The following is a 20,768-nucleotide window of genomic DNA, read 5'->3' on the forward strand; positions in this document are numbered from 1 at the left end:
GGGGGGAGGGAGTGGTTGGCAAATAAATGTAGAAGGTGCACATTATTTGTGTAAAAATATGGTAATCAACTCCCTTTTGTCTCCCTGGGTATGTTTCATCTTGACCTCTATCATTCTGTCCTGACTGAGAAATGTTTCTCGAATGTGGCCTTGTCCATTAAGATGTTCCCCATGAAACCTACTCACCTTAAAGATGAGGCCTATTAGCTTGGCAAGGTGAAGAAAATACTTTTTATTAACCAAAACTCCTCAAGAAAACAAAGTCCTTGCAGAAGAAAGGCTACTACATTGTGGGTGATCAGTGCCCCCTAGAGGAGGCTTGGTCAAAAGAGGGAAATGTAAACCGAAAAATGTCAAACTGGAGGCACTTGTGTCAGACATAGGAATGGTGGGGCCAACATTCATTTCCAGGAAGCAAAAGGTCAGGATGTAAACCATTTGTTCATGGGAAGGGTGTGTCAAGATATAAACAAATTGTTCCTGGGAAAAATGTATTTGTGACTGCAATCACGTATAACCAAACCAGTTGGCAATACTCGCCTAGGTGGTAACTTGCTCCCTCCTTGCCAAATGGCCAAACTTTACATTTCACATTTCAAAAGACTTCAAGCCAAAGCTTATCTATAACCAATCATTAAAACCCTACCTTTCCTTCGTTCTCTATGTATATAGACCCCTCTCTCTGCTTGAAAGTTGGAGTGCTTTGTATTTTTACCTAGTGCTGCCCAGATAAACTGTATTATTCCTCAATAAAACTCTTTTTCTTTCACTCCTAACAGAGTACAAGATTTTTTTCTTTGACTCTGTGTGTGTGTGTGTGTGTATATATATAGTATATATGCTTTATATGTAAAAAGAGTAAGATTTTTCACCCCTTGAGAAAAATTTTGTCCCCTTGGGGGTGATATCCCCCTATGGAGATCTCATGCTGTATGTGGCCATATTCAAGGCAAGCCAGGGACCATGTATTCTCTTTTCGTTAGATGCACGTGGAAAGGAATAATGGGTAAAATCCTAAAGAAGTGCCTTCCAAACTAATGTTCCCGAGAACTACAGTATAGAGAGATGGTTCACAAAAAGGGCTCCACGGCCAAATAAGTTTGAGAAATGCTGAATGCAACGTGACACACACAAGCGTGCATGCACACGCACTTTGGAGATCCATCAAAATCTGAGTAAAGACTTAAAAATAACAGTTTAATTATTTTTACCCCAACATCAAAACAAAACAACAACAAAAAAAACGTTGCTGTCGAGTTCATTCTGACTCATGATGAACCCATGTGTGCAGAGTAAAACTGCTCCACAGAGTTTTCTCGTCTGCAGTATTTAAGGAAGCAGATCATCAGGTTTTTCTTCCATGGCACCACCGGGTGGGTCTGAACCACCAACCTTTAGGTTAGTAGTCAAATACAAACTGTTTACACCACCTGGGACTTTTATCTCAATATATCCTAACTAATTTAGATTGACCATGGAACCATCAATCTCTTTCTCACTCCATTTGAAGATAATGTTCATAGAACATGTTTTGGGGAATGCTATCATGGATACAGAGTTGCTTTGTTTCCTGAAGTGAGTCTTTTTGGGGGTGTTTGGCCGAGAAGGTGATAAGCATTTTTCCATGATTCCTCCAGTAGAGTCAGGCCCGCCAGCCTGCAGAGCTGTGACCACTGGGCCACAGGGGACAGCATAGTCTCAGCCCAACATGCTATATCTAGTCAGGGCAGGCAGCAGGACCACAGGAAACGAAAGATTAACAATAAGGTCATTGCTGTTGGTAGCCTGGCCCCCGACTCATGACCACCCCATGCACAATGAGACAAAACGCTGTCTGGTCCTGTATCACCCCCATGATTGGTTGTCGATTGGACCGTTGTGAAACATATGGCTTGCATTGGCTGATTTTCAGAAGTAGATGGCCAGGCCTTTCTTCCTAGTCCATCTTACTCTGGAAGGTCCGCTGCAACCTGTTTAGCATCATAGCAACACAAAAGCTTCTACTGACAGATGGGTGGTAGCTACACATGAGCTGTCTTGGCTGGGAATTGAACCTGAGTCTCCTGCATGGAAGGTGAGGGGTCTACTACTGAACCACCACTGTCCTCATAAGCTTATTAAACACCACATTTATTCAACAAAAATCTACTGACCACTTACTTTGTGCCAGAGAACAAAGCATTCTTTGACGGTGCCCCCACCAACCATGAGGGCTGCTGCTGCCCCACAGCTCCTCACAGCCCCACAGCTCTGCCAACTGACCACCTAGTCACCACACTGATGTCTCAGCAGATGGAAATGCCACTGGGATCCCAGAGGAACTGTTACACAAGTGGACACCTAACAAGAGATGGGTGCCCAGACCGTTGCTCACCTCCTGCCAATGGGCAGAGAGGCCAGCAGTTACACCAACCCTAGACCTCCCCAAGAGCTAGTTCCTTAGAAACAAGACTTTTCCCCACTAAGGTGTTGCTGTGGATTGAACTGAGTCCCCCCAGAAAGATACGCTAAAGTCCTAACCCCTGTATGGTGGATGTCAGCTTGTTTGGAAATAAGGTCTTTCTTTGAACATGTTATCAGTTACATTGACAAGTCATGCCAGAGTAGGATGGGTCCTAATCCCTTCCGAGTGGTGTCATAAAAGGGAAGAAGAAATACGGAGATAGAGTCACACAGGGGAAGACAGATACCATGAGAAGATGCATCTAAAAGCCAAGGTGTGCCAAGGAACATCCAGGGCTACCAGAAACCAGAAAACACAAGGCCGCATCTTCCCCTAGACTGGACAGAGAGAGCATGGTCCTGCTGGTGTCCTCAATTTAGACTTCTAGCCTCCAAACTGTGAGACAATAAATTTTTGTTCTTTAGAGCCACTCGCTTTGTAGTATTTTGTAACATCAGCCCTAGGAAGCTAAGAAAGGAGCCCTGGTGGCACACCAGTTAGGCACTTGTCTACTAACCTAAAGGTTAGTGTTTGAACCCAGCCAGTGGCTCCACAGGAGAAGGACCTTGCAATCTGCTCCCATCAAGATTACAGCCTAGGAAACCCTATGGGGCATCTCTACTCTGTCATACGGGGTTGCTATGAGTCGAAATCAATTCGTCGGCACACAACAAGAACAACAAGAGCAGGAAACTAAGGCAGGTGTTATAAGACATGCTTTTTCAATTGCTCAGCAAAGACACAACCGTTTCTTTACTTGATATTCAAAAAAATGTGTGTTGTGTACTTACTCATGTCAGGCACTAGTCTAAGCACTTGGGAATATATCAGTGAAAAAATACCAAAGATCCCTGCCTGGTGTCACTTGTATTCAAGGGGTGAAGGGGAGGAAGGAGGAAGTCAAAGACAATAAGCAAAAAATTTAACAAATAAGTAAATTAGCTGTCAAACAGAAAGTGATAAGTACCATGGACAACACTGTAAGGGCACAGGAGATTAGGAGCGAGAGGAGGGAAAGAGGGCTGAAATGTTAAATAATGTGGTCAAGGCAGGCCTCATATTTGCACAAAGAGTTGAAGGTGGAAGGGCTGGAGGGGGAAGATTAATTGTGGCCATAGGCAAAAAAGCCAGTGCAGACACCAGACAGTGCCTGATATGTGAGGACCAGCAAGGCAACAGGGACTATCTTCACGGTTCTATCAGTCTGCACACTTAGTTACAAACCACAGAAACTGACTGTAGTTTACTCAAGCAGGAAAGAAGATCATTAAAATAGGGCTGGGTGGGTCACAGACTTGCCAGGAAGCCTGCAGATCTAGACTTAGAAAATAGGACAGAAGAAGAGGGGCTGGCCGCAGCTAGGCCCATGGCCAAACACATGAAAAAAGCCACACCACTGAGAACCCACTACCAGCACCACACAGCACTGGTACCATGGCTACTACCACTGCCTCCGTGGATACTATGGCCCCGTGACACTCAAAAGTTGCCACCAGGGTAGTGCGCACCGCAACCTCCGTGAAGTCCTTGGGATCTCCGCTCTTTTGGGTCCTAGCTCCCAATTCCCAGCCCAGAGCAGGGGCATCCGATTGGCTGGGGTGAGCTCATGTGCCCACACCCTCATTGCAAAGGTAAGTGGATTTCAGGAATGTTCCATCACTCAGCATTCAAGGTAGAGATTCCCCAAATACAGGGAAGGTGTTCAGATGCTAAAACCAAAAACAAAACCCATTGCCATCGAGTTGATTCCTACTCATTGCAAACCTATAGGGCAGAGAAGAACTGCCCCACAGGGTTTCCAAGGAACACCTGGTGGATTCGGACTGCCAACCTTTTGGTTAGCAGACATAGCTCTTAACCACTACACCACCAGGGTTTCAAAAATGACGACTTCCCCCCTAATAGTGATCTCGGGGTAAAATAAGGAAGAAGAGAGAGAAAGGCTGGAACCTGTGTGCTGTCAGCAGCTCCAGCCTCACGTGCTGACCACGGCATCCGTTCAGCAATGGGACGGCCCCTGACTTTACTGACAGTGAGTGAGGCAGAGAGGGCCTGAGAAACTCCACTTGGGGCAGGGCACAGGGTGGCGCCATCTGGGACCATGATGCCAGCGCTGGCGGTGGGCAGGTGCACGGGAAGGAGGGTTGTCAAAAGATGCTTGATCTCAGAATCCCAAGTCTGGCCAGTTACCCCTGAAAGGGAGCAGAGCTGTTGGCATGAGAGCGGGGCCAGAGTCGCAGGGCCGTGGGCTCGGGCCTCGGTGCTGCCACTCTGTCCAGGAGGCCTAGGCGAGTCTCTGCCCACCCTGGGCCTCAGGTTCCTCATCTCTGACGTGAGCGGCTGCCGTTGAGGAGCTCTGATAGTGCTCCTCTCAGGTGGTCAGAGAACCCTCAGTAAAACAAGACGGGGCACGTAAATAAAGGGGCAGCTCAGTGGGCAGGTGTTGGGTGGCAGGGATTAAGGAGCTGCTGGTGTCTCTCTGAGGCTCAGGACACTGTCCCACTGAGCCCGAGCCTAAAGGGCAGAGGTGGCCCTTCCTCAGCCAACAATCTTCCCAACAGACATCTCTGGAAACAAATCGTGTTTGTATCCCCTCTTGTTCCTTGCATCACAGTCCTGTCCCCTTGAGTTTCTCTTCCCTAATGCTGTCCTCCCCCGCCACACACACAGATACACACACACACACGGATACACATACACACACAGATATGCATACACACACACAGATACGCATACACACACACAGATGCACATACACACCCAGACACACGCACAGATACACATACACAACCATGCACACTTACCCACAGATGCACATACAACATACATACCCCCACGCATACACATGTAGACAGGAACACACACATACACACTAGCAGCAGAGACGCCTCGGTGAACCTTTGCCTCTGTGTGAGCCTACAAAGCCCTTTCCCAGACCGCATCCCATCATCCTTTTCCTCTTCACACCCCCTGCGAGGCCGGCAGGGCAGTGCAGGAATTACCCCTCCCCCTTGTGCTGGGGAAAGCCAGGAAGGAATCCGCCCCTCTGGGGACAGAGGTAGGAGGAGAAGGTGGGAACAGTGTGGAGGCAAGAGGCTGAGGGGAGCAGAGACAAGAAGAGAAGGGGCGAGGGACCAGGGCCCACTCCTGGGACTCCTGGAAGGCCTTGTGCCCAAACCATGGTTGTGGAGTGAGACAATCCGGCACCCTGCCACTTTTGGCCACCAGGTGGCAGGCCCAGGCCACCTGACCCAGCCACATTCCTCAGGAGTAGCCACCGAAAGGGCAGCCTGAGATAAAGACAACTCCTAAAGAAAAAAATAAACCTTTGCCGTGGAGTCAATTATGACTTCTAGAGCAGAACTGCCCCATAGGGGTTTCCAAGGGGCAGCAGGTGGATTTGAACTGCTGACCTTTAGGTTAGCAGCCCAGCTCTTAATTACTGCGCCACCAGGGCTCCAGCAACCCTACAGGGTGGGAAAGGGGCTGATGTGGGTGTACACACACATTCACACACACGTACACACGTGTGCACGTGCATACACACATGAATATGTATATATGTACACGCACATGCATGCATACAGGCACACACATACACACAGTTCACACATCCACACACTACACACATACCACACACAAAAATATACACGCACACACCCACGCTCACACACCCCTGCCCTCTCGACATTTCTCAGTCCTCTTTGGTAGATTCCAGCATCTCCTTTTTCCAGCTTATCTATCCACTTCTCTTTCTCTCTGCAGAATCTACAAATTCCAAACCCTCTTCATCATCCTTCCCCACCGCTCCTGGCTGGTGCCTTTCTCTCCCACTATCCTCTCCCCAAATATCAGCACTTACTCTCTCCGCTCCATTCCTCAGAGGTAAAGAGCAGACCTCTCCCCATGGGCAGACCACTCTCTGCGTGTCAGGTGCTCTCCCAGGTGGCTGCCCCAACAACCCCACAGGCGGATTTTAACATTGCCATCTTGTGGATGAGAAGAAGGTCTCAGGGAGGTGGAGCTCCTTGCCCCTTCGTGGTGGGAGGCCCAGGGGCCAAGTCTTCGCACTCCTAGGGTGCGCCTTTGCCTCTGCACCCCCAAACACCAAGCACCTGTCTGTTCCCAAGCCAACACCCTGTCTTCCCTGTACTAGCTCTCTTTCCCCTCTGGTGACTCACAGGCAGTTCCTGCACCACATAGGCCCCCCACTCTCTGTCTGAATTGTTGTGTCCTAGTGTCACGGGGCGGGGAAGGGGAGATGGACTGAGGGTCACTGCCCCCACCCCGGCCCCATTCACTACGGGCCAGTTCTGCTCTGTAACCATGGGGTGACCATGAGTCAGAGTCGACTCAAGGGTGCCACCACCAACAACAGCACCTGTAGATTCCACTGCTCCTGGAAGGGACAATGAGAAGCAGCCATCAGGACTAAACACCTAAGACGTGCCCAGGCGGCCAGTGGGATGACAGGTAACTCAGACAGTCACGGTGCAGGTCTCCAGCACCTCTCTCAAGCCAAACTCTGCTCTCCAGGGCCCAGTGTCCAGAGGTCTCCCCAACTTCCCACCTCCAGCCCCCTGAGGGTGAGCCTACTTCTGGGTGGTTCTCAGATCTCAGGGCGGTGATCTGCTGCTCCTGGGAGGCAAGAGAGGTGCCCAGGGCACAATCTGTGCTCAGCCCCCCACCCTCAGGGGCTGCATCTGTGTCTGGTCCTGCCCTGCCTGGGCCCCCCAGCCACCCTCTCATCTTCTCTACCCTTCTCCCACCTTCCATCTCCTGCTTCCCCAGGATCTAAATATTTTATTTTCCTGTCTGAAAAATAGGGGCTGCAAACCTCACACGGTGTGATGACCAAAGGAGATGATGTGGAAGTTTCCAAACCTTTCTTAGCTGCGAAATCTGTTATTTGATCTTTTTTGTTGTTTTTGAGATGCTTAGCAAAGCCATACAGGTTCCTGGTGAAATCCTCTGTTCAGAAGCAGCAAACATGGCAGGCCAGTGGTGTTGGGGGGTTCTCAGGGAGCGGAGCGTAAGAACCAGGGGTCAGGAAGGTAGGAGGGAACGAAGCCCCTTTCGTGCCTACCCACAGTGGAGGTTCTGAAGAGTATGAGAATGTCTTAATAAGTTGGTATCTAGGAAGCGAAAATAACCCTAGGCATTCAGTGGGTGCTCAATAATGGCCAGTTAGATCAGAACCACCTGTCAGTCTCCGTACTGTGGTGGCCTGATTGTGTTGCTATGATACTGGAAACTACGCCACCAGCATTTCAAATACCAGCAGGGTGACCCACGGTGGACATATTTCAGCAGAGCTTCCAGACTAAGACAGGCTAGGAAGAAAGGCCTGGCAATCTACTTCTGAAAATTAGCCAGTGAAAACCCTACGGATCACAACAGAATATTGTCCAGTATAGTGCTGGAAGATGAGCCCCCTAGGTTGGAAGGCACTACACGGTAGCCACAACAACAGACTCTAACACGAAGTTGGTGCAAACGAGGGAACATTTCGTTCTGTTGTAAGTGGGGTGACTGTGAGCTGACTCCATGGCAACTAAGGACAACACCGGAACCAGAATCCAAGCAGAAGAGTGCCCAAGAGAGGGCTGGGCTGGAAATCTGAGCAGCGTTGTCAGGAGCAATCCCACTGCTCCCTCCCTCCTCCTCCCCAAGGTTCACCTCCCTGCAACCAGATTTCCACAAACAACCACACCAGCTTCAAAGAGGAAAGGAAATCACAAAGAGCAATGTGGAGGAGGTGGAAGGGAGTCTGTTTACAAAATGGTTGGGAGAATTTATGACCTAACAGTCTGCTACATGAGTTGAAGGCTGTTTTAATCATCAGCTGACCAAGCCCCTCTTCCCAGGCTCCTCAAACACAGTGCAGCCCCCAAACTGCAGGCTCAGGCTCAGTGCAGGCTGCACCCTTGGAATGATAGTCAGGAGTCCCAGTTCCCCAGCCCATGCGAACCAGGGGTGCACAGCTAAAGCTCCCCAACACACTTTCAAGTACCAGAGTTCCTTAGCAGCAACCCCCAGGGAGCTCCAGACTCCCATTACAACCAGATGGGGCCCCCTGGTGACTGCATGCATTAGCCTATGCCCCCCTCAGCTACTATACTCAAATGTGAACATCAGCTTAGCTCTAGGGTAACAAGTGCCCTGGCAAGATGGTAGGATAAGGAGTGCAGGGATTTCCGATTCCTGCACAAAGAGGCCATGCTGACCTTGGAGAGGCAACCCCTTCCCAGTAGCCCAAGCTGGACAGGGAGGCCCAGCACTATTGCCAACAGCCCCAGCTCTGCTGCTGAAAAAGAACATCCTTTCTGGGCTCCAGATACTGTCAGGCTCCTTACACATGTCTCCTTCAATCTTCATAACTACCCTTAAAGGGGGTGCTCATGTTCCATCTCACAAAATGGAGATGGAGGTTCCATTGACAGCTTGCTGAGGTCACACAGCCAAGGTGTGGGGGAAGGCTGGAAGTCCACCTGCCTCAGTCTGAGGTCCCAGCACCATCCCTACCCCCACTGCCTGGCACTTCCGCTGTCATACTGCGATACGGTAACCTGGACAACTTGGCTTCCCAAACCAGCCTAGGCTCAGCTCAGGGCGGGCACCACCCAACCCTCAGGCAATATACAATATTCATGGATGAAGACAGCCCCCACCCAGCTCCCTCACACCTGTCCCCTAACTGCCTGCATTCCCAACCCAATGCCAGTTCCCAAACCACCCTGGCCCCTGATTCCATACCTGACCTTCTCCTTCCTGCCTTCCTAGCCTTGGATCCCCTGCACACCCACTCTCATCTTTGGGAAACACTGACCTCACATTTTGTGTCCTTCTCTCCCGGCCCCTCTCTGTCCCAGCTCTCTGCCCCTTCCCTCCCCTCCCAACCCTCTCCTTTCCAGTCCTCAAGCTTATTTTGTCATCCTGCTCAGAGTATCCCTACTAGGAACATGGTTTTCCACTCTGCCTCTTGTTTGCACGGAAGGAAACACAAAACAAAACCCCACAACCACCATGAACAACACCAGGTCCCTCGTGAGTGCCAGTTAGCAACCCCAGTGAGAGTGGAGTCCAGTTGGAATCTGGGGTGGACATGGTGAGTGGGGGCATGAGACATTCCTGTCTTTGGGCAGGGAGGCTAGGCTTATCTCAAACTGATTGCACTTAAAAGTGGTTGCTTCACTTCAAAGAGGCTTTTAGGGCTTGTGGCGGGTTCTGGCAACCAGCTCCTGTCCACTGAGCAGCAGTAAAGCTGTGAGAAGTAGCAGAGCCAGAAGCCCCCACGCCACTCTGTGTCCCGCACACTGAGCTGGGGGCTTTCGGGCTCATTTCAGAGCTTCTTACCCATTACTGTGGATCATGGCTGTTCCCAGGTGGTCTCTTTTGTGACAAAGGGAGAAAGTGAGGCAGGACAGGTAGTAACCAATCCTCTTGGCACCCTGGGTCTACCTCTCTGCTTCCTTCTCTCACTTCATGGCTGTTACGGGTTGAATTGCGTCCCCTAAAAAGTTATGTGGAAGTCCCAAGCCCTGACCCTGTTTGGAAATAGAGTTTTTTTCTTAATTATGTTAAGGAGGTCATATCACAGTAGGATGGGTCCTAAACTTAATCCATGCTGAGTGGTGCCTTATCAAAAGGGAAAACAGGCCCAGGGGAAGAGACCATGTGAGGACCACCTACAACCCAAGGAATGCCCGGGGCTACCAACAAGGAGGGTCCCTCCCTAATGCTGATGCCCTGATTTGGACTTCTAACCTCTAAAACTGTGGGACAATACATTTCTGCTTTTTAAAGTCATCCGTTTGCAGTATAGGTAGTCCCAACTTACAACGTATGTGAGTTATGACAAACTGCACTTACAACCCTTTGTTTTGTTTTTTTTTTTTACATCTTTTCATTAGTAATATGTACTACAATACAATGTTGCAGCCTGTAATTCACTGTATTCTCAGTGTTCACTCGAAGATGTTCAAAGATCAGATTTATAAAGACACTCATAATAAGAGGCAATAATAATGAAAACTTTAAAAAAAAAAAAAGGTATTCGACTTACGTCAGAACCGACTTATGACAGTGGTTAGAACGGAAACTCGTCATAATTCAGGGACTACCTATATTTTGTTATGGCAGCACTAGGTGACTAAGACAGTGGTTCTCTCTCCTCCCAGACCACAAAGAACAGAGTTGACAGAAGCAGCTTCCAGGGAGACCCAGCATCCAACACAGTCCTTCACACATACCTCTTTGGGACCTGGGCTTTGGGCCAATTTTGGAGGCAAAATTAGAAAAAATAGTAAGTGATGGGCCTTTCCTGAGCTACTTGGGGATTCTGCCTACATGTTTCTCCTTTAAGCCTTCTAACCACCCTGTGAGGTAGGTGCTACCTTCACTTCAAAGATGAGGAAAACAAAACACCCAGAATTAAGAAACTCTCTCCAGGGATTTGAACTCAGATTGACCTGGGTCCAAAACTTGTGCTCTTAAATACCTCAACTTTCCTATGGCCACAGGTTTTTGTAGAGTCAGCCATGCTCCCTTGCCTTGTGCCATTGGTGACCGCAAGCATACTTATCCTGGATGACACCAAAGGCTCACGGTACAACTGGTGGTCAGGACATATGCATCCATTATATTTGTGGAGCATCAACCACGTTCCAGGCTCTGAGCGAGGCACTAGGGTATAATGATGAATAAGACTGTCCTTGTGGCACTTGGCATTCTAGTGAAGTGAGATGGGCAATAAGAATACAAACAAATATCCAAGGAAATTACAGATAGTGATAAGAACTGTTCAGTAAATAAACCATCAACGGGAAGGGTAATAAGTAGAAGTAGGAGGAGAGAGCAGTGCTTTTAGCTAGCATTGTCAGGAGGGACTCTCTGAGGAGGGGACATGATAGCTGAGTCCTACAGGATGAAGGAGTGACTTGTTCATTCTCTGACAGTCCACGGTATATTTGATATCCTTTGCAAACACCGTAATTCAATTGCATCAATTCTTCTTCTGTCTTCCTTCTCCAGTATCCAACTTCCTCATGCATATGAGGCAACTGAAAGGTCACGACTTGGGTCAGGTGCACCTTAGTCATCAAAGTGACATATTTGCTTTTCAAAACCTTAAAGAGGTCCCTTGCAGAAGATTGCCAAATGCAATACATCATTTGATTTCTTGACTGCCACTTCCACGGACATTTATTGGACTGCCAAAAGAACAAACGAATCAGTTTTAGAGTGTTCCTTAGAAGCAAAGATGGTGAGACTTTGTCTCATTTACCTTGGACACATTATCAGGAAAGACCAATCACTAGAAAAAGACATCATGTTTGGTAAAGCAGAGAGCCAGGAAAACAAAGGAAGCCCTCAAGGAGACGGACTGACTTAACAGTTGCACCAATAGACCCAAACATATCAGTGGTCATTAAGATAGCACAGCACGGAGCAATGTTTCATTCTGTTATATATAAGGTCGCCATGAGTTGGAACTGACTCGACAGCAACGAACAACAGGATGAAAAAAAGCACCAGCATGACTGGGGTAGACAGCCCAGTTAACCAAAGGCCTTAAGTGAGAAACAAGTCAGCAAGTTAGAAGGGAGATGGCCAGAGTGGCTGACACAGGCAAAGGAGCCGGAAAAAGGAGAGAAATGGGAGCGACCGGTGGCAGGGCCAGGCCAGGGGGGCCTTGGAGGACATGGCAAACAGTCTGTGTTTTCTAAGGATAATAAGAAGCATTTGGAGGATTCCAAGCAGTGATGACATGATCTGATTTTTGCTTTAGAAATAACTCATGGGCGTGGGTTTTTTCTGCATGAAGTTAACTTGTGCTTCAGGGTAGCATCCAACCTCGGTTCTAACCAACAGCTCTCAGGGCTCAGACTAGGGCTTCTTGGGGTGTCCTGGGGTGAGCCATCCTGTCCTAGGGACACAGGTGCTGTACCTGGAACATTCTGCACATCTGCCCACTGCGGGCAAACCGGCATTCCCACAGGGACGACCTCAGAAAGAAGAAGGAACTGGAGACAGCACCACCACTGCGGAGTCACTGAGAAGCACTCTGAACTAACTCTGGGGCTGGAGGCAGGGGCAGATCAACCAGTAAGCGAGGTATGCATGGGCTTACTTGTGTTTACTTACTAATCGCTAGTGCACAGTTTTACGTGGGTTTCGCCACATCTTTAGCCTTCAGCCTGTGTGTGCTTTGCTTATTGGGTAATCTGCCCCCGGCTGGGAGTCTTAGTTCTTGTCTGCCTCTGAGCCTTCACCTCCTCCGTCTGTAACACGTAGTTGGCAGAAAGGATGAGTCCTACAGCTTGCTCACCTCTGATGAACTATGATTTACAGGGCCATCGTAGGAGGGACACGGGAATTGAGTCCCTAGGCGATGGAGTGTTTTTAGCACTGTCAGCTTCCTTCCTAAGACACGCAAGAGAGCCAGGAGCTGTTTACACAGGAGACAGCTGTGGTACAGAGAAGAAAGCTCCTAAGTCCCCAGCCACCAACGAACCACAAATAGAACCCAGGTGTCCTGATCCCCTGGTGGTCAGCTGAGGTCCCCTGTGCCCACCTTGTCAGTAAGCAGCAGCCGGTACTCCCAGGATCGGACAGGCTTGTCATTATTATACCTGTCGTCATCCAAAGTCCATCTAGAACCTTCTGAACTTTTTATCAGCTTCTAGCCCTGACATAACACCTCTGTCCATCTGCCCAAAATGTCAGAAAACGGGGAGAAGTAACATTTCCCTGTAATGGTTTGCATAGGAATGACCCACTTTCTTCAGGTGGCATTGGCCACTCTCCTGTGTGTACAAATCCTGGGCATGGATCCTTCCCTCGTTTCTGGGCTGTCCTCATTTTCACCCACTCTCTGCCTCCCACATGGCCACCTCTAAAGGTCAAGGTCCCCAAAGCTCCACTCCAGCCCTCTGCTTCTTCCACGCTACACGACCCTAGGTTGTAACTCTAGTCCTCTGCTGCTGGAGCCTGCAACCACACCTCTAGCCCAATCTAATTCCTGGTTCAAGCTAAACAGGCCAACAGGATCTCCACTGTGGCAGGTCTGCAAGACCCCCAACCCACCCTCAACTCCTGAATATCCAACAGACATCTCAAACATAGCTTGACTGACATGGAAGTAATTATTTTCTTCCCCGACTTGATTCCTTCTCCTTTCTCTTAAAAGCCACATCAGTTGGCACCTAGCCGTCCATCATCTCTGTCTAGCCCAGGCTCATTTCCTGTGATAGGTCACCAGATGCTATCAGTCTACTTTCAGCATGTCTCTCACTTCTAGTTTCTCCTCACCATCTTCACCGCCATGGTCTGCACTCAGGTTTTCGTCATCTGTTACCTGGATTAACATGGTGTATCTCAAATGGCTCCTAAACTTCCAACCCTTCCTCCACACCTGCCACCAGAGGTATTTTTCCAAAGCATAGATATGACCGTGTCGCTCTTACTCCACAGTTGTCCATGATTTCCCACGGCAGTGTACCCAGTTATGGCAGGACAGGGGAGTAGGAATAGATGGCATGGGAAGGGGTCCTTGTTAAGGATTAAAAAAAAAAAACAAAACCATCGACATAGGTCTACTCATAGTGGCCCCATTATGCAGAGTAAAACTGCACCATAGGGTTTTCAGTGGCTGATTTTTTTGGAATTAGATCACTGGGCCTTTCTTTCGAAGTGCCTCTGAGTGGGTTCGAGACACCAACCTTTTGGTTAGCAGCCAGGTGTGTTAACCAGTTGCTCCACCCAGGGACTCCTTGTTGAGAAATAGCTATGCAGAAATCATCTTTATTTTCTCAGATCATTATTATGAGCCCCAAGGCTAAACCCCTCACTCCTGAGTTCTACTGCTAACAGCTGCTTCCGCCTCCTCTTCATTGGTTTACTCATCCATCCTCTCTCCCGCCATCCCATCTCTAGTTCACAGTCACTGCTACCACACTAGCTTTACTCCTTCTGTGTCCTCTGCTCTCACTCCCCTTTGTCCCCCACGACCTTCCTTCTCACCCTTTCCCCACCACTCTCCATTCTTCCTACTAAAAGCCCAGTTGCTCTTCAGGGCACATCTCAATGCTGTTCGTCCATGGGGTCTTTCCTCATCCCTTCTCTGGGACTCTGCCTATTTCCAAAACAAATTCAAGGTGGCTGTTGAAATGCCCAAACCAAAACCAAACCCGTTGCTGTCGACTCTATTCCAATTCATAGCTACCCTGTAGGGCAGATAGAACTGCCCCCATAGGATTTCCAAGGAGTGGCTAGTGGATTCAAACTGCCGACCTTTTGATTATCGGCGAATCTCTTAACCAACCACTGCACCTGCTGGAATTAAGTGCTCCTTTTTCTGTGCTGCTGTATAACTTTATCTGTATGCCGTTTACAGCACATGTCCAATTCTGCCCCTGTATTACAATCACTGTGTATATGTGTGTGTGTACATTGGTCCTCCAGACTAGACTGTATGTCCCTTAAAGGAAGAGCCATGTTAGGCTATGAGTTTCTAAAAGCATTTTCTTTGAGATACTCCAGAAAAAACAAATGCCTTGGTTAACTAAGTTTGGAAATTAGTTGTCCTGCTCTGAGGGCTTCTCAGTGCATGCCAGCATATCCAAGCCTTTGAGAAGATCTGTGTCAAAGAATAGTGGTGAACATTCTTCAACCCAGCTCTTCCTAAGCTTCTGTGACCATGGAAATTTGTTGTTGGCAGAAAATGCCAACCTAAGTGTCTTCAAAATGATCTTGTATGAATCATCAAATTTATAAGGAAGAATATTACAGGTGCTTATCAAACATCATCAGAATTAGAACCAAGCGTCATCAAGCATGAATATCAGACGGACTGCCAAAAGAACGAATAAATCTGTCTTGGAAGAAGTACAGCCAGAATGCTCCTTAGAAGCAAGGATGGTCAGACTATGTCTCACATACTTTGGACATGTTATCAGGAGGGATCGGTTCCTGGACAAGGACATCATGCTTGGTAAAGTAGAGGGTCAATGAAAAAGAGGAAGACCCTCAACAAGATGGATTGACACAATGGCTGCAACACTGGGCTCAAGCATAACAACTATTGTGAGGATGGCGCAGGACCGGGCAGTGTTTCATTCCATTGTATATGGGGTCTCTATGAGTCGGAACCGACTTGACAGCACCTAACAACAACATCATCAACAATTCTAGTGCAATTCTGTGCAACAAATCTCTGTACATCACCCACTGTGCTCGGGGCCCTTGGTGAAGGAGCCTCCTGGAGTCATCTCGATCCCCATCATCCTGCAAGGTCCTAAATCCAACCTCTTTCTTGAAGTCCTCCCTGCCTGCCCAGGGCACATCAGCTTTCACTCCAAACTCCTATGGCACTCACTCCTCTGCCACATGTGAAGTCCTGCTCTACTGGTTGTTTTCTCTCTCTAGGTCCTGTTCTTTGTATCAGTCAGCATCCCAGCAGGAAACAAAGGGCACACTCCAACTAGGATAACTGGGTAACTGTAGGAGAGTTTAAAAAACAAAGGGACTGCTTACAAAAATGTGGGCAGGTTACAGAGGAATCATAAGAGGTAGGGCTAGAGTCCAGGGCTGGTACCAGGTGCCTGTTACACTCCTAGGCCAGGATCCTGGAAGGAGAGGGTCACAGAGGGCCACCTTGACAGGAGCTGTGCCCTTCCATCCAGGGACCCCACAGTGAGGGAGCTGGGGGATACATCCCCCCTCTCCACCATGACCTATCCTCTTCCACCCCCAATATCCCTAGAGCTCTCCTCTGGCCAACCCAGCTGGTAACCAGTGGGCAGGGCAGGCCCTCTTTCCAACCAGAGCATATCACCTGGCTTGTAAACATCTGGAGAAAGAGGCCTGGGACTCAAGGGGCCGCTGAAATTCCAGGGCTCCTGACCAACAACACCGTTTGACATCACTCCCCCAGTCGTACCAGGAACCGATGGAAGAGCCCCTAAGTCTGCTGGAAATTTCTTTAAACAGCAGGGTCCTGGGTAGGAGGTGGCTGGGGCAGCAGCCCCCACGTGGGAGCTCGCCCAGGGTGCGGCTTTACTCTTTATCATGGTGTCAGCCAGAGGGGGAGCCCGGCCTCACTGGCACAATACATGCAGCCCTGGGCAGGAGGGGTGGAGGTGAGGGTGATGGACGGCCCCTTCTGGAGCACAGTCAATTAATAAGGAAGTGAAAAGGCCATTGTGTTATTCCACTTATGAAAGGAATGTGACCTGAGGCCTCGGTTCCCAGTACCTGCTCTCAGAGTCTCTGGGTCTCTTCTGGCGATAAGGATGGCTCTGGGGAGGGGCAGGTGGTGAGGAGCTGTCTGGTCTTCTGTGAGAGCTCAGACAGAGCCAGGAAACTGATCAGCTGACTCGTGCAGGCCTTCTCCAGACCCTCTGTTGCTCCCCATCAGCCCCTGCTGCCTACCAGGCTCCTCTCAGGGGCCAGGCCTCCCCAGCTGGACTCCCAGGCCCCTGGGCACGTCCTCTCCCTCCTCCCGTGTCCTATGTCGTATCCTCTGACTTTAAGGTGTTAACAAGTCCCTCTGATTCCTGACTTGTTTGGATGGACAGGCTCCCCTACATCAGCATCAGAACCCACACAAGCACAGTGCAGAAGTCCAGGCTGGGAAGATGTTGGGAGGCGGCAGAAAAAGACCACACAGCTACAGGCTGTGATGCCTGAAATTTCACCCTTAGACATTCATTCCTTCTACTGAAAGCATTGTGTCTCAGGAGTTCTCTGTAATAGAAGAGCAGAGTGACCAACCATCTGTCCTCCAGACAGCCACATGTTCATCCTATTGGCAGCTTTCCAGAAGCAATAGCTCTGTCCCCATCGTCCTTCCTAGAGTACTGAGTCTCCATCAGGGAGGGTCGTGGCCTGTAGGGAGGAGGTGCTGCTGTGTGCTGGCCCCTGGAGATCAGATGGTTCAGTGGGAGGAGCCTCAGCCTGAGGACCAAGAGTTGCGAGGCCCGAGCTGTGTGAGATGAAGGTCACGCTCTATGCAGTGCTCAGTTTCCCTAACTCTACAATGAGGTCATGGGACAAGGTGGTCTCCAGGCTTCCTCCTACTTCTGAAATGCTCTGCTGGGCAAAGGCCTGACTCCCCAGGGCCAGGGCCAGGGCCAGGGCCAGGGCCAGGGCCAACCTGCGCGAATTGAAAGTATTCAATGTGGCTCCCAGGTCAGTACCCACCCTCTTGCAGTCTGCTTGCCCCTCTTCTGGGCCCCATGTTCTGGGGTTCCATTTCTCTGAACCATGTTGTTTTTACCCTCGCTCCACACCAAACTCCCTTCCAGTCTTCTGAGTTCGTACAGAAGCAAGGTCATTTGCCACCATGGTCTATCCTTCGACTTTAGTCGACTTTAGGTTGAACATGACTTTCTTAGGCATCAGCTCTGCACTAGGGTGGCCTCGACCCCTGAGCACTAACAACCTTGAGTAAGGACCCCCTAGCGGTCAGCTGTTTCTGCCCTCAGTTCTGCTCTCTCACCTTCTCCTCAGCCTCCTGCCCTGAGCTTGGCCCTAAGCCCTTCCCCATCCCCTGCAACCACTGGGTGGGGGGCAAGGGAGGCTCATTCCCCCTCTCACATGCTCCTTATAGACCACGATATTCCCTTCTGGTAGTTCAAGATCGCATTAGTCAAGACAGAGGCCAAGATCAAACCACACAAACAACGATGACAGCACTGGACCCCTTGGCAGAAACTCTCATCCTATCCCACGCCCACATCAGATCCTGACTAAAAGGACATAAACATGTCACCTTCGGCTTTCCACAAGATGAGAGCTTTTGGGTGGAAGGACATCAAGGTCCCTGAGCACCCCTTCCAGAGGCGGCTGCCATCAGCCTCGTACCCCAGGATATCCCAGCGGCAACTCACTGACACTGAAACACTTCAAAGCCAACACTGACCTTTCCTGGAACATGGCCAGCCCTGTCCGGGCACTCTTTCATCTGCAATCACTTCAGCAGAGAGGAGCTCAAAGAGCTCTCGTTTGTCAAAGACTCCTTAGTCCTGCTACTTCCTGTCCCTTCACTAAATGTTGGTGTGACGAGAGGAGGTGACAGCCACTCAGGGACAGAGGCATGAGCAAGGCTGGTGTCTGTGTTTCTCTCCCAAGGAGTGGTGTCGCTAGGCAGTAGGGGCGTATGAACTGCACCGGGTGACGCAGGTCAGACACCAAAATCACTCTCTATAAAAATATCCCTGTAGGATTATGGCTTCAGGGGACATCTAAGTCAATTGGCAAAATAAATTCTATTAAGAAAATATTCTGCATCCCACTTTGAAGTGTGGTGGCTGGGGTCTTAAACACTAGCAAGCGGCCATCTAAGGTGCATCAGTGAGTGCTCAACCCACCTGGATCAAAGGAGAATGAAGAACATCAAGGTCACAAGGAATTTATGAGCCTAAGAGACAGAAAGGGCTACACGAACTAGAGACTACATCAATCTGAGACCTGAAGAACTAGATGGTGCCCGGCCACAACCGATGACTGCCCTGACAGGGAGCTCAACAGAGAACCCCTGAGGGAGCAGGAGAACAGTGGGATGCAGACCCCAAATTCTCATAAAAAGGCCAGATTTAATGGTCTGACTGAGACTAGAAGAATCCCGGCGGTCATGGTCCCCAAACCTTCTGTTGGCCCAGAACAGGAACCATTCCCGAAGACTACTCATCAGACAAGGATTGGACTGGACAATGGGTTGGAGAGAGATGCTGATGAAGAGTGAACTACTTGCATCAGGTGGACACTTGAGCCTATGTTGGCATCTCCTGTCTGGAGAGGAGATGGGAGGGTAGAGAGGGTTAGAAACTGGCAAAACGGTCACGAAAGGAGAGACTGGAAGGAGGGAGTGGGCTGACTCATTAGGGGGAGAGTAAGTGGGAGTATGGAGTAAGGTGTATATAAGTTTATATGTGAGAGACTGACTTGTAAACTTTCACTTAAAGCACAATAAAAATTATTTTTAAAAAATATCCCTGTAGTTGATTTTAACAACAAAAATATTTTTTGTAAGCACAGCTTACATGTATCAATATACCTACGAGGTTAAAACTCTATGCTAATTTACTTTTGGAATCTTACAATGCTCTCCAGTCAGAGCTGTTATTATTACCCAAATACAATGATGCTTCGAATCACGTGGTTTCATCTGCACACGGTACAAGCACATGCTTTTGTTTTTATTGCTGCCAGTGTTTTTATAGTCAGTGATTTTGTCAGATTTTCTGGTGTTTTAGCTACACTATTGTGGTGATTATTATTTGTGAACCTATATCACTTTTTTAAGAATGAAGTAGTAGTTAAAGGGACAGAAGGAGCGGTATATGGGGATTATGATTTATCAGTAACATTCGTACAAAAAATATTACTAAAGATTCTGTACAGTCTGTTATGGGAGGAGGTCCACGGGGAGGGTGACACCATGAGTTACCGCACTGGGTGACACTGGCACCAGTGATGCCACTGCTCCAAATTTCAAAGACTGGAGGATAAGAGATGACTGGACCGGGGTGGTTGGTGGGTGGGAAGGAAAAGTGAAGTTGCCCCTTCTGCCACCTCACACCCCACGTGGTGACTGCCACGTTTGCAGGTGTGCCACTGACAGAAAATAGCTGTGAGCCACCTGTTTACCAGTGACTCATAACTCAGTGTAACGTAGCTCTTCAAGGATGGAAGGCCTCAAGAATCACTTTTTCAGCCCTACATCTCAGCTCATACCCTTTCCTTTAAAAAAGTCCAAACTTGTTGCCATCGAGTCAATTTGAACTCATAGCGACCTTATAGGACACAGTAGAACTGCCCCATAGGGTTTCCAAGTAACACATGACGGATTTGAACTGCCGACCTTTTGGTTAGCTGCGGTAGCTCTTAACCACTGTGCCACCAGGGCTCCACCCTTTCCTTAGGAAGGCTGAAAAGAGATTCCTCTTTCATACTTTTATGGAGACTTCTAAAGCCCAGGGAAGGGAAGTAGCTCAATCCCCAAATGTAAAAACAGATGCAAAGCTTCTGAATCAAGCCAAGACAGTATATATATTCACATATATTTATCTTTCCAAACAAGGATAGCTATGATATGGCTGGTTCAATCTCCAAATTGCAGGGTACCAGTAGAAAGCTTGGAGAAAGGTAGTGTAAAGACAAGGAAAGCAAGTACACTTGACTCCTGGAGTAATCAATGCTCTCGAGAGATGGTTCCAGTTAGCTATAAAAATTGTACCAAAAGTTTTAGACAAAGTCGTAGATACTCTGCCCATAGTGAGATAGTAGGAGCAAACTGATCTTTGATGTTGACATTGGGGCA

This window comes from Loxodonta africana, chromosome 8 (assembly GCF_030014295.1).
Source record: "Loxodonta africana isolate mLoxAfr1 chromosome 8, mLoxAfr1.hap2, whole genome shotgun sequence".
In the NCBI taxonomy this organism is placed as follows: Eukaryota; Metazoa; Chordata; class Mammalia; order Proboscidea; family Elephantidae; genus Loxodonta; species Loxodonta africana.